Source organism: Microplitis mediator, chromosome 9 (genome assembly GCF_029852145.1).
Source record: "Microplitis mediator isolate UGA2020A chromosome 9, iyMicMedi2.1, whole genome shotgun sequence".
NCBI classification, from domain to species: Eukaryota; Metazoa; Arthropoda; class Insecta; order Hymenoptera; family Braconidae; genus Microplitis; species Microplitis mediator.
Window position 1 is genome coordinate 2,223,343 of NC_079977.1, and position 14,095 is coordinate 2,237,437.

The following is a 14,095-nucleotide window of genomic DNA, read 5'->3' on the forward strand; positions in this document are numbered from 1 at the left end:
ATCGGTTCAAACGAACGTAGATCTCATTTTTGGATAAATCAGATTTAAAATTCGGATTAGGTCTTAGAAGATCTCTGATGATTTCCACCGATCGTCAATAATTCTAAGCTTACGGTGATCTCTAAAAATTTCGAATGATCGTAGATCTTACAAGATTTCACAATGATATCAATGGAGATCTATTTAGATTTACGCAGATCTAAGATCGATGTTATAATCATCAATTTTTTCTATTCGGCCTGCAGAGGTCACCCATCTCGACAATTTCCAAAAATTTTCGTAGATCTCTCTAAAAAAAAGCTCTGGATCGTAGATCTGCTAGAAGTAAGGTTTAATTTTAGTAAAAATCCGATCCCTATCCCAACCTCAACCTTTTGTCTCAAGACTCGACTCGCGAATCAGCCGTTTAATTGATAACTTCTCGCTATTAAAAAAAAACAGTGAAACAGCTGTAACAATTAAACTTATTAGCGCAAACAATAGCTATTTTAATCATTTAAAATTTTTGATTGGCTGTCCGTATCCCCCGTCCCTCTCCCGTCCCAGTGACCGTCCACGCATGGGAACTAAAAATCTGTCTGAAATATTTTAGCGAAACATAAAAAGCCACTTTAAACTAATTGGATCCGAGTCTTCCATCGACATCTCGCAATCCAGGTTTTAATGTTCGACATCCACATCGACGTCCACATCCATATCCACCTTTCAGTGTCTGTCCATCCACAACACAGTTCATTATTATATTCTACTGTTACCTTACGAGGTATTCAGCAAAAGTATGCGCTTTTAATCCTGGGTAAACAGAGACTTGGAAATATTTAAAGACCGCGAGGTATGCCCGCGATCCAAATCGGCCACGCTCACGTTCTGTTCATCATTATCAAATTCACGTTTAATCCGACTCTCATTTAATAAAATTTATACCCGATCGTTCCGTCAAAACGCCCCGAAAAAAGTCAGACCATTTTTTTTTAAATAAAATTGATGATTTAAAAAAGCGCGGGAGTTTTGAAATTCAAAGGATTCAAAATTTATCGGACGTGTCGAATCATAAGTGTGCAGTTCAATATATGGTACAATAAACGGCTAATGGAGAGGTAGAATGTGTCGATAATACTGTTTTGTACACAAAGTTTTGTCACAATGGGCGCTTGGGGCGACGGTGAATTGAATAAAGAAAACCATCAGGATAAATATAAGTTGAAATAAAAATAAAAAATAGTTTCTGATATGAAAAGGTTAATGGTGACAGCAAAAAGGTTACGTACGTGAGGAAGTTGTGATGTGAAATGTAAGTTAAAGATTAGCTATCACGAAAATTGATGTCGTCGCTCAGATCTTGAGCTCTTTTAATTTATATTTATAATAAACGTCTCTATTTCTCCGAGGAAAATTTTTAAGCCGATTAGGGTCTTTGATAAATCTATTATTTTATATGAATTAAATATATAACTGATACGAAGTATTAGATATTTATTTTTATTGTGAAAATTCTGAAATAGTTTTATGAAAAAAAAAAAGTAAATATGAATTCTTATGCGTGGAAATAAAAATTGTAGAGTTTGTTTAGAAATAAATAATTGGTTTTGTCTCAAAAAAAATTTATTTAACCCCTAATTGTAAGTCTGGTGCGCATGTGTTCTAGCCCAAATTTTTATATACGTCGTACCCGTGTAAAAAAAATTTGTTCCAAAAAGGTTCCAAAAAAGTTCCACGTGTGGAACTTCTAAAAATGACACAGATTAGAACTTCGAATGGAACTTTTTTGGAACGTTAGTAATTTTTATGGTAAAAAAAGTTTTTATGAGCAAATTTAGCGTCAAAAAAGGACGTTCTTGGAACTTTTTTGGAATTTTTAATAGACGTTTTTTGAACTATTTTGGCATGTTTTTGGAACGTCTTTAGTCTACAAAAGATGCAAAAGTAGTGATTTTGGAATGTTTTCGAATGCCTTTTTTAGTCAATAAAAAAGTCAAAAGTGGTGATTCTGGAACTTTTTTGGAATGTTTATATAAAATCCCAAAAACGTCCTTTTTTGACGCTAAATTTACTCATAATAATTTTTTTTTACCATCAAAATTACTAACGTTCCAAAAAAGTTCCATTCGAAGTTCTAATCTATCTTATTTTTAGAAGTTCCACACGCGGAACTTTTTTGGAATCTTTTTGGAACGAATTTTTTTTACACGGGTAGTACGAAAAATTGATCATTTTTGGACATGAAAATACGGTGAACATTTTTTAACTTCCCGCTATGAAAATTGAAAATTTTCAAAAAAAGGGAAATTTTTGGTTTCGGCCCGATTTTCGAAAATCGAGTTTTTATCAGATGTCGGTCCTAGGAAGCTATTCTGACAGTTTCCGGGTGAACGTCCGCGTGGATGTGGAAAAAAAAAATAATTTCAAGAAAAAATTCTGAAAAAATAATTGACTCATAATTTGAAAAAAAAAATTTGACTTGAAATTTTGAAAAAAAAATTTGAGACCTAAAATTTTGTAAAATGATTATACACTTTTTTGTGATAGAGGGAAGGGTCTTTTTTACCCACCCGGTCCGGTTTAGAAAAAAAGAAATTTCTTTTAAATTTTTCCATCACGTCGTTGCGTAAATTACTAATAATAAATCATATATATTTACTCATATTCATCAGATCACCCTATAAAAATGATTATTTTTATTTTTACACTCACTTTGAAACTCTTATTTTTATTCTCTCACAGATTGCCCGGAATTTTTCGTCACGTGGACAGATAAGAAGTGTAATAAACTTATAAATTACAAGCTTTCAAACGAAATGATAGTAAGAGGTTTTATATAAATATGATAAAATTAAAAGAGTCTCATATTGACCGAGAGTTTCGGAGAGATACCGTCTGTTGAAAAATAAAATTTTAACTAAATAAAGATGTACAAATTGTTATTCGTTGTGTTGTTAATCACAGTGTCAATTGTTTTGGTTAATGGGTGGTGTGGCCAACACTTTAATTATGTAAATAATTAGCAATTTTGTTTTGAGAATTAGTGCAAGTTTCTAATTATTTATCGAAACTAATTATTTGTTTGTTTTAGTGCCAGAAAAATGAGGATTGTTGTGAAGGATTCTGTAACACGGGACTTCCTGAGCCGGTCTGCGATGACAAACGGGCAAGAGAGCATCGAAATTAACGCGGCAAAATTACAAATGTAAGATTTAGTAAAAAAAAAAAATCATTCAGATCTACGACCAGATTTTTCCTTAATCTAGATCTGAGTAGATCTATTTCAGATCTTTCAGATCTACAATTTTTAAATTTTTATAAGAAATTTTAAATTTTTGATAAAAATCAGAATTTTGAGGTTTTTTAAATTTAGTGATTTTCCGTTTTCTGTCTCGATCATCGCAGATCTAAAAAATTAAAAAACTATAGATCTCTGCAGATCTTCAGGGTATGCAGGATTTAGATTACCATGGATCTGAATTATTTTGTTTCGGGTTTAATTATTTCATAATAAAAAAAAAATTACGCGCTCTAAGTTTGAATATTTCCAAAAAAATTATTTAGATCAATCAGATCTACAGAGATCAATTTTTTTCTTAATTTAGATCTATTCTGATCAAAGTAGATCTATTTTTCATTATTTCAATTTTTTTTTTTTATCAGAAATTTTTTCGTTTTTTGTCTTTTACTCAGATCTTGAAAATGGAAAAAATAGATCTCTTAAGATCTTAACTGTATGCAGGATTGATTACCACAGATCTGAATTTTTTTTTTTCGGGTTCAATTGTTTCATAATAAAAAAAAAATTACGCGCACTGAGTTTGAATATTTCCAAAAAAACTTATTCAGTTCAATCAGATCTACAGAGATAATTTTTTTTTCTTAATGTAGATCTATTTTGATCAGACTAGATCTATTTCAAATTATTCCAACTCCTTAAGATCTACAGTTTTTTTTTTTATCAGAAATTTTTTCGTTTTTTGTCTTTCACTCAGATCTAGAAAATGGAAAAAAATAGTTCTCTTAAGATCTTAACTGTATGCAGGATTGATTACTACAGATCTGAATTTTTTTTTTCGCGTTCAATTGTTTCATAATAAAAAAAAAATTACGCGCACTGAGTTTGAATATTTCCAAAAAAACTTATTCAGTTCAATCAGATCTACAGAGATAATTTTTTTTTCTTAATGTAGATCTATTTTGATCAGACTAGATCTATTTCAAATTATTCCAACTCCTTAAGATCTACAGTTTTTTTTTTATCAGAAATTTTTTCGTTTTTTGTCTTTCACTCAGATCTAGAAAATGGAAAAAAATAGTTCTCTTAAGATCTTAACTGTATGCAGGATTGATTACCACAGATCTGAATTATTTTTTTCGGGTTTAATTGTTTTACGAAAAAAAAAAAAAATATATATATATATATATATATAAATATAATTTTGATGAATGAGTACAAAATATAACTGGTAAGACGTCTTGTAGTATGTGTCCATGTAATTAATAACCAGTTATATTGAAAACTACTTCGCTCGTGTAATTTTGTACCCAACACGCTTCAATATCGATTCGATCGCAATATTACACTATTATAAATCACATTTATTTTATTTATCATTATCCCATTATTCAAGAGCATCACATACTCTCATACACACGTCCACACAGACGAAAAATATATTTAATTCAATTTTGTATCTCATTTATATAACGCGTCTCGCAAATTGATTTTTATAATCACGGTATTTTTTATCAGTGATTTATATAAACTTTTTTTTTTTTACTTCTATTCAGTACAGGGTTTTAAAATCAACCGGAAATCAGAGAATACTCTGCACTGCATTTAAATTCTGTGTAAGATCATTGTTATTCATAAAGCATTAGCGTGACAGACATTTTTATTTTATCTAGATCGTACTTTTTTTTTTTTTTCCATTGAAGTCGAAGACTGAATTTGAAAAATTTTTCTCATTTATAAAAATAATCTAGATGACGAGTTTTTTAAAATTCAAGATCTACATCCATATCAAGAGATCAGTTTAAATTTCGTTACAAAGACCCATAGATCTTAAATTTTTTCCAATTTTTTTATGTCAAAATTTCAATGATTTTTTTTTTTAAGTAAATCCGTATCCGTTCCAAAAATAAATTTATTGCGTCTTTGGATTGGACTTGGGATGACTTCGATAGAAACTTTACTGAAGTTTTTATATTAAAGATTTTGTCAAATTAATCGATTCAGAAATTACTCATGAATTTCTTCTATCAATTACTTGGCTTACGTAAACCATTAATTTAGTGAATGAACTTGAGATCATTTGGATAAAAATACATGATACTGAAGTCAGATGACGTCTAATAATTTTTGGATTTTTTTAAAAAAGATAAATTATAAAAAAAAAAAATATTAAAAAAAAATGCACATGTAGTTTTTTTAATTTTCTACATGTGCATTTTTTTAGTTTTTTTTTTTTGTCATTAATTTGTTGCAAATTTTTAATTGTCATAATTTTATGATACTGAAGTCAGCTGACGTCTAATAATTTTTGGATTTTTTTAAAAAAGATAAATTATAAAAAAAAAAATATTAAAAAAAAATGCACTTGTAGTTTTTTTAATTTTCTACATGTGCATTTTTTCAGTTTTTTTTTTTTTGTCATTAATTTGGTGCAAATTTAGGTCTTAATTTCAGAACCATAATTTTATGATACTGAAGTCAGCCGTCTAATAATTTTTGGAATTTTTTAAAAACGCGAAATTATAAAAAAAAATATTTGAAAAAATTGCACTTGTAGTTTTTTTTATTTTCTACATGTGCATATTTTTAGTTTTTTTTTTTTGTCATTAATTTGTTGCAAATTTTTAATTGTCTTAATTTCAGAACCATAATTTTATGATACTGAAATCAGCGGACGTCTAATGATTTTCAGATTCTTTTAAAAACGATAAATTATAAAAAAAAAAATATTTTGAAAAATTGCACCTATAGTTTTTTCAATTTTCTACATGTGCATTTTTTTAGTTTTTTTTTTTGTCATTAATTTGTTGCAAATCTTTAATCGTCTTAATTCCAGAGTCATAATTTTCTGATACTGAAGTCAACTGACGTCTAATAATTTTTGGATTTTTTTTTAAATAATAAATTATAAAAAAAAAAATATTTTGAAAAATTGCACCCATACTTTTTTCAATTTTCTACATGTGCATTTTTTTTTTTTTTTTTTTTTCTAAATTGATTTGATGTCAAAAAAATCCAAAATTGCTGTCAAAATCAGGATCATAAAAATTTGACTGTCAAAATTTTGTGATTATCATTGATATAAATTTATGAGTCATATTTATGTCCCAATTTGAGATTTATGACAAAATTTAGATCCAAATTCACAAGTAAATGTTTTTTACACGCGAATTAGATCTATATAGTGCTCATTTTTTTTCTAAAATAAATTTTTTTCATATTAATAAAATTCATAAAAAAAAGTATAAGGCGGGTTATAAACTGCACGAAATAATTGTCAAAAAAAAGTAAATAATTTTTTTCGTATGCTAACTATAAAATGGTATCATGTATAATTGGATGTTCCCCGCTGATTTTATTAAAACCATGACACACGTCGAATCGTAACAAACGCCTTGATATAAACTCCGACAATAATAAGACGGCTTGCAGAGATACATCCTCATAAAGTTATCAGAGTGACAACTCACAGGCAATATTCTCAGCGGGTTTATTTTTTTTACAGCCTCTTCACTTCTATACCACGAGAAAGGAGAAGAGAAGAGATCGGACACATTTAAGTCCCACTGCAACGTCTACGTCTGTTGCCCAGTTTGATCGCGTGTCCCAGGAGTCCAAAATTTTAATTGGACCTGTGGTTCGTAATGAGCACGGTGACTGTGAGAAAAACGACCTGCGCATAGTACTATAACTCTTTTTAGATATTCAAATTTACTTCTCCGAAAAAATAAAAAAAATCATAAAAAAAACATTTTTTACCTGATTATTATCTCGTATTTTGACAAGTGTTTATTATTTTATTTAAAATAAAATATTGAGAATAAAAAAAAAAATACAAAATTATTATAATTTACTTTTTTTATTAATTTAAATTCCAAAACGCCTACTTGATAAAAGGTAATAGTGACAAGGGTTCTCTGATTTTTTTAGTGTTACCTGATACTGTAAGACACTTAATTATATGAAAAAAAAAATTTATATATATATATGAATATATATATATATTTTTTTTGAAATTGAAAAATTTTTAGTTTATTTTGACACCAGGACACAGGAGGTCTGATATGAGATACCGCTGGGAAATTTGTGGCAAGTCGCGTGTCTTAGATAAAAAAAAATTTTAATAAAAAATAACCAGATAATAAATTCATACATAATCTTTATATCTCGAGTTGCGTACAATAGTTAAAACAGGTTCGCTTACACTAAAATAATTCACACGCGATAACAATCAATTTTTTTTTTTTTTTTTTTGATTAATTATTTCCAAAAAAAAAATAAATGTTTTAAAAACTTCGCTAATGAGACATTTTTAAAATGACATTTGAATGTTCAATTAAAAACAGTCATTGTTTTTTTGAAAAAAAAAAAGTTATATAATTTTTGTCGTTAATTGTAAGCCAAAGGACACCGACACCAGAAAATAACGAACTGTCGAAAAGTTTGTAAAAAATTACGTTATTTATTTTCGTAATTAAGACCTGATTAAATTTAACCTACAAGTCAACGCGACTACATTAGTTTCATTAAAACTTGGAAGGAAATAAAAATCTCGAGAGAAATTAACTGAGGACTGGAGCAAAAAAGCCGCGTTTATTTCCGCGGGTTTTTTTGAATTTCAAAAAATCAGCCGAAATTATCGGGATCTCAGGTACTGGATATTAATTACTCGGTTATTAGCTGCCCCTCCTATCCCAATGATATATATTATTTACGAACTGGTTTTGTGGTTTGGTTACAGTACAGTAAATTACACCAAGTATTCAAACTACTGGCGAATGTGGTGAGAAAGGATCAGCGTATTGTGTAGTGCCTGCCATCCGAGTTAATTCATTCGAGTCAATTGACGCGTGCGAAAATAGAACTGGTATTTGCTCATTTGCAAACTCTTGTAACCGCCGCGGTTTGTAAATATAAATTTAACGATAATTAAATTGCTGTTGACTCCATCAACATTCCAATGATATGATTCGATAGAGACAATTCCATAATTGGCGCGAAATCCGCGACTTTACAAACTGGGGAAAGTTTTACCATAGAAAAATCTATGATCAACTCACCCCTCTTCCGTGCTGTCAGGTAAAAGGGGGGGGGGAATGGGCCCTCGAAAATTTTTGTTCAATTTAAATAGTTCAAGAATAAGGAACGTTTGCAAAGTGTTTGAGATCGTGGTTTACTTAGAGGGTCCATTTTGCCCCAAATTTTAATTTTTGGATCGTATTGACACGGACACATGGCAGAAGACTAGAAAAAGTACTCTTGAAACATGAATTAGTGGAAATTTCATTAATTACGTTAGTGAAGCAGTATTCACTTCATAATCAGTGTATTTAAATAACAAATTAGTGAATTCTGACTAATAAATTTAGTACTATAATTTTCACTAGCAAATTAGTGATTTTCACTACTGAACTAGCGATATTTTCATTATTTCTACAAGTCAAACTGTTATTCACTTCTTAATTTATGAATTTCACAATTTCACTAGTAACTGTAACTAGCAAATCATTTAATATTTTACTAGATATAAATATAATTAATAATTATGGTACTGTTTTTAAAAATTTTAATAAAAAACTTTCAAAATAAAAAAAAATAGAAGCACAGAACAATAATATATTTATATGAAGAGTACGTCAATCATAACATCACGGATTTTTTATTTCTTCATCAGTTATTGTTTGGTATCATAACGAATATACTATTTACACTCACGCGATCACATGCGTAGGTCAGCGCAGTGGATAGCATCAAAGACTTTGAATCGGAAGGACGCAGGTTCGAGCCCAGCAGTCACCGGGATTTTTTCATCAATCAAAATCATGTATACTTCCTCTAAGTAATGATTCTAATACATTAATCATGTAGATAAAATGGTGTATTACCGTAAGAAGGACGGTGTGGCTCAATAAGTTTTAGATCAAATTGAACGGAATATAGTATAGGGCCGGATAGCTCAACTGGTAGAGCACTCGGCGCGTTACCGAATTGGTCTGGGTTCGATTCCCAGTTCGGGCTTATCTATATTTTTCTCAATTTATCTATAAATTGTCTTATTGAGAGGTTTGCATGTTTTAGGTTTCCACTACATAAAATGGTGGAGTTTCCACTATATAAAATTAGTGAAAAATCACTAATTCATATTTACAGAGTAAAAAGGGTAAAAAAATTTGAATACTAAAAATTTTTTTGGGGGGCCCATATTCCCCCAAATTTTAATAATTTTCAATGCACGCGAAATATTGAGACCACGTACATGATAAAGGGCTAGAAAGAAGTAAAATCCCATTTTTGAAAAAAAAAAAAATTTTTGAATTTTTTACTGTATCCCATCTTACCCCAGGACTTAGTATACTAATTAAAAGAAAATTAACCGCGTGACAGCGTTCAAATAATTTATAATTAATTGCAGCATTAAAAGGGTAAAAAATTTTAATAACAAACGGAGAAAAATTTTCGGACAATAATTATATTTATGCGGCGTTAATTGGAAAAAGCATATTAAATAAGATTAAATTCAATTAAAGCTCGCGTACTTAGTGTACATAAAAAAGAGCCAAAAGCGAGAAAGAGAAAAAGAGAGAGAGAGAGAGATCCGAAGTAATTACGGCCGGGAGAGAGTGCTCGAGACACAGCCTGGGTCCAGCTTCGGTTCGCGACTCCCTCGTTGGACCGCCTGCCAGCCATAAATCCGCGTTTTTGCTCCAGGAACCCACCTCTGATTGGCTCCCGCGGGAAAAAGACCGTCGAGAGTACTCTCTATACTCGCTGGCAAGACAAGTACACAGACAAAACATTTAATTCACTCGTTCTCTCTCATTTTATTTGAACCTCGCACAAACACTCGCTCACTCACACGCACACGCATGCCCTACCGCAGCAGTATTATCTCAGTTCAATTAGTGTCACGGACAATTGGTAAAACTTGTCTGTGCATTATGGAAGTGGGATATTTGGCGCCCAACCACTTGCCAAATTAGTTCATTTTAAATCCTGGATTTTATTCTGGGTCATCAATTCCGTCTAATTAGCGGGAGTGTGCGCCATCCCTGAGTTATGATAAGTATAAAAAAAAAAAAAATAATGATAACAGTGAGAGCATTGCGGGCAAGTTTATTGGCCGATGAACATGGAAATTCAAATGTCCTTTGCAACAGAGCCTTCCGAACAATGGGCGCCGAATAAGAGCCGAATGCGAATCCGGACAATTTAAAACCTCGAGGTAAAACGGCTGAACCATCCGACCCACGAATAATTTTAATAAATTTCGGTTTGCGGTCTCGGTTCTCGTTTCTGTGTATCGAATCGACGGCATTCTCGAATAAAGAGGCATCGAAAGCTACTGCCGATACCTCGTGGATCGAATATATTTTTGATTTAATTCGAAATTTCATCTGACTTCCGTTGCCGATCGTTTAAAAAAAGCCGCTTAGTTTATGGGTTTTCATTAATTGTCACAATCAATCGTGATGGGCAATTTAAATTGATAATTTACGAGTTGCCTCTGGATAATGCCAAGGCTTGGAGATGATTGGATCCGTGGTTGTGCCAGGATTTAAGTTATGCCTTATGTGCAAATGTATTTGGATTGCAAAGTAAAGATGCAAAGTGTCTCATAATTCCTCAGTAGGATATAGTTTTCAGACGGAAATTCATTGACGGGATATAAGAGCTGTAACTCGGTTAACTTAAATGTATAATGCCTTGGAAGTTAAAACAGCTTGTAAGTATCATCCACCAGCAAGTGATCCTCACATCAGCCAGAAGCCTCGAGCTAAACGAATAAGCTCGTGCTGTGACTTTCGAATTTAAATCCTGGTGTCTTTATTCATACACCCAGTGTGCGAATGCTTCGCGCTAGAGACCCGTCAGGCATATCCCAATAATTTATTTTTGAAACCGTTACCTTCTGTACGTATACATCATAAATGGATAGAAGCGAGACGCTGGACGCCAGGGAACCTGCAGGTGCCTACAAAATTTTTTTATCCCAAATACCTCCATGTTTGCGTGATAATTACGATCTTGTAGATAACGCCCACGCATTTGTGTCCGTGGGTACCAGTCCAGGTATTTGCTGGGTCTTAGAGACAACTTAGAAAATGTCTCGTGTTACGTTAATTAATTGAGTATGCAAAAGTTCACTTGCATTTTCCCTTTTTTATTTTTTACGGTTAAATCCTTCTGCTGGAGTCTGGATAAGGACGCGGATGGTAGACTGAGTATAACTGGGGATTTATCTTTCACATCGGGTTGGATTTCCTGTTACTGCTGATATAACGACCTACGCAAAATTACGGAACATATTGCACGGGAAAGTTTTGTTTATATTCCTGCTCCCGGTTGATTGATTTACAATGCGCGGGTACTCGGTATAAGAGCCATTAGTCTCGAGTTAATAAAAAAAACTGGATAATTAATGGAATAGAAGATAACTTTGAATGCAGAAGTGTTTCGAGATAGCCAGCATCAATTTGGCTGGTGAGACAACACAAAGGGTTGGAGAACTTTCAGATAGGGTGGGTTTAAATTTTGCATCTGACAGTGGGCGTAATGAGGTGGAAGCCCGGGGCTGGATTTTGATCAAGAATCGATACATAACCCAGTGGAGAAAGAGAGACCAGAGACGATGGAGGCACCCAGCCAGAGGTAGATGATATTCTAAGGCTCCGGCTATTGTAGGCCGTTATACGTCTCGAGCTACCGCATGTAACACACAAACCATCGCGGTTAATAAGGCCACGTCTATTCAAGCTAAGCCTCAGGTGCACGAGATCAATTACTGCCTGGTATGAGCTGCCATTAGATAACGAGCTGGCAGATGTGTGGCCTCTGATACCTGACGCAGACTCTGATATTTCTGTCCTAAACTCACTGTTTATTATAAATTATTCGCTGGATCTCTGCAAGAGGAGCCGGGTCTGCATTAGGTTTATTGCCGGTTAATTCGATAAAATATTGATATTGCTGGACGGTTATTGGCCAACTTTTGTGACTTATTGACCAGCTTTTTCCCTGGGAAAATATTATATTGAGCTTATGGTTATGGCTGTAATCACACAAATATTTATTACTATCATTCGATAGTTTTATTTTAAGATATTTTATTTCCGGGAGCATTAGGAGTTAATTGCTGGTAATTTATATCGTTACTTAGCAGTGATTATCGTAAGTATCTCGGAATAACGAGTAAAAATATTTATAACTCTATAAATTAGTAATTTTTTTTTAATGCAGTTACGAAATTTGGATATAAATTTATTTGTAATTTTTCGCCGGATTTTTGAAGACGCGTGAGTCATTTTTTTTTGCCTTTTTTTAACTTCCTGCTAAGAAAATCGATGATTTTCAAAATTTCGGAAAGTTATTGTTTTTGATGCAGTTACAAAATTTGGATAAAAATTTGATTTTAATTTTTCGCGGGGCTTCTTAAGACACATGAGTAATTTTTTTTTTCTGAATTTTTTTTTAATGCAGTTACGAAATTTGGATAAAAATTTATTTGTAATTTTTCGCCGGATTTTTGAAGACGCGTGAGTCATTTTTTTTTTGCATTTTTTTTAACTTCCTGCTAAGAAAATCGATGATTTTTAAAATTTCGGAAAGTTATTGTTTTTGATGCAGTTACAAAATTTGGATAAAAATTTGATTTTAATTTCTCGCGAGGTTTCTTAAGACGCGTAAGTAATTTTTTTTTTTTTTAATGCAGTTACGAAATTCGAATTAAAATTTGGTTGTCTTTTTTCACAGGGTTTCTTAAGACGCGTGAGTAATTTTTTTTTTTTTTAATGCAGTTACGAAATTAGGATTAAAATTTGATTATAATTTTTCGCGGGGTTTTTTAAGACGCGTGAGTAATTTATTTTTCTATATGCATTTTTTTTTTTTTTAATGCAGTTACGAAATTTGGATAAAAATTTGATTGTAATTTTTCGCGGGGTTTCTTAAGACACGTGAGTAATTTTTTTTTTCTGCATTTTTTCTTTTTTTTAATGCAGTTACGAAATTCGGACAAAAATTTGATTGTAATTTTTCGCGGGTTTCTTAAGACGCGTGAGCCTGAAAATTTCCATGCGATTGAAAAATGTCCATTTTTTTGCGGCGTTCGAAATTAGGGAGGTGATCTACCAAAAAACGTCATTAGTGTCCATTTCACCCCCAATAATTTTGAAAAAGAAAAAACTTTAAGGAGCCCCGACTTCCACATGCAATTTTTAAAAAAACTTCAGCTCCGAGCTGGAAATTATTCGAGAATCAATTTGCTGATGATTTATGATGCAGCAACATGTTGACAGAAAATGAATAAATTTAATAATAAAAATGATCAAGAGGCTGAAAATTTTCTATAAGACTATTTTGGAGTATAACTACACTAATTTCGACTATAGACCATATACCGGACTCGAGTTGAAAGGCATAAAAAGTTAAGGTTTCAATAAAAAGTGCAACTCACTGGTCGGCTGGAGGAACGAAAAAAAGTCTTTGATGATGCATGATGCGTGAATACCAATGGATCATAACTAGTCTGGCCATTAGAAACCCATTCAGTTGGTTTAATAGTTGAGGGAAGAAAAAAAAATCTATATATATAAAAATCAATCAGACAAAACTGACGAAATAAAATACAAAGTCCTGAAAAGAACGTGACGTTACGAATCAATTTGTTTGGGATTTGGAGGAGTGCCAAAACACGATGTCGTGGCCAAAAAGCAATTTTAAACCCACCAATTTCGCTCTGTCCAATATATTTTACCTTTGAATTAAACGTCTCATTGTTGGTTAACTTTAAAATATAAAAAACTATTAAAAAATATCTAGTCATCACGAAATCACGCCTAGACCTTTAGGATGTCCTCAGCTGCAGTGGACTGGAGGTTC

The 14,095-nt window shown here is 31.8% G+C and overlaps 1 protein-coding gene and 1 long non-coding RNA gene across 2 annotated transcripts in view; one reads left to right on the top strand and one right to left on the bottom strand.

Annotated features, from left to right (window-relative positions):
- LOC130674600 (putative phosphatidate phosphatase) overlaps positions 1-14,095 on the bottom strand; it is a 128,098-nt gene that overhangs the window by 63,515 nt on the left and 50,488 nt on the right. The window lies entirely within an intron of this gene.
- On the top strand, positions 2,832-7,060 carry LOC130674601 (uncharacterized). The gene is made up of 3 exons (XR_008991079.1): positions 2,832-2,990; positions 3,071-3,184; positions 6,723-7,060. It is a non-coding gene; the product is annotated as an uncharacterized LOC130674601 (long non-coding RNA).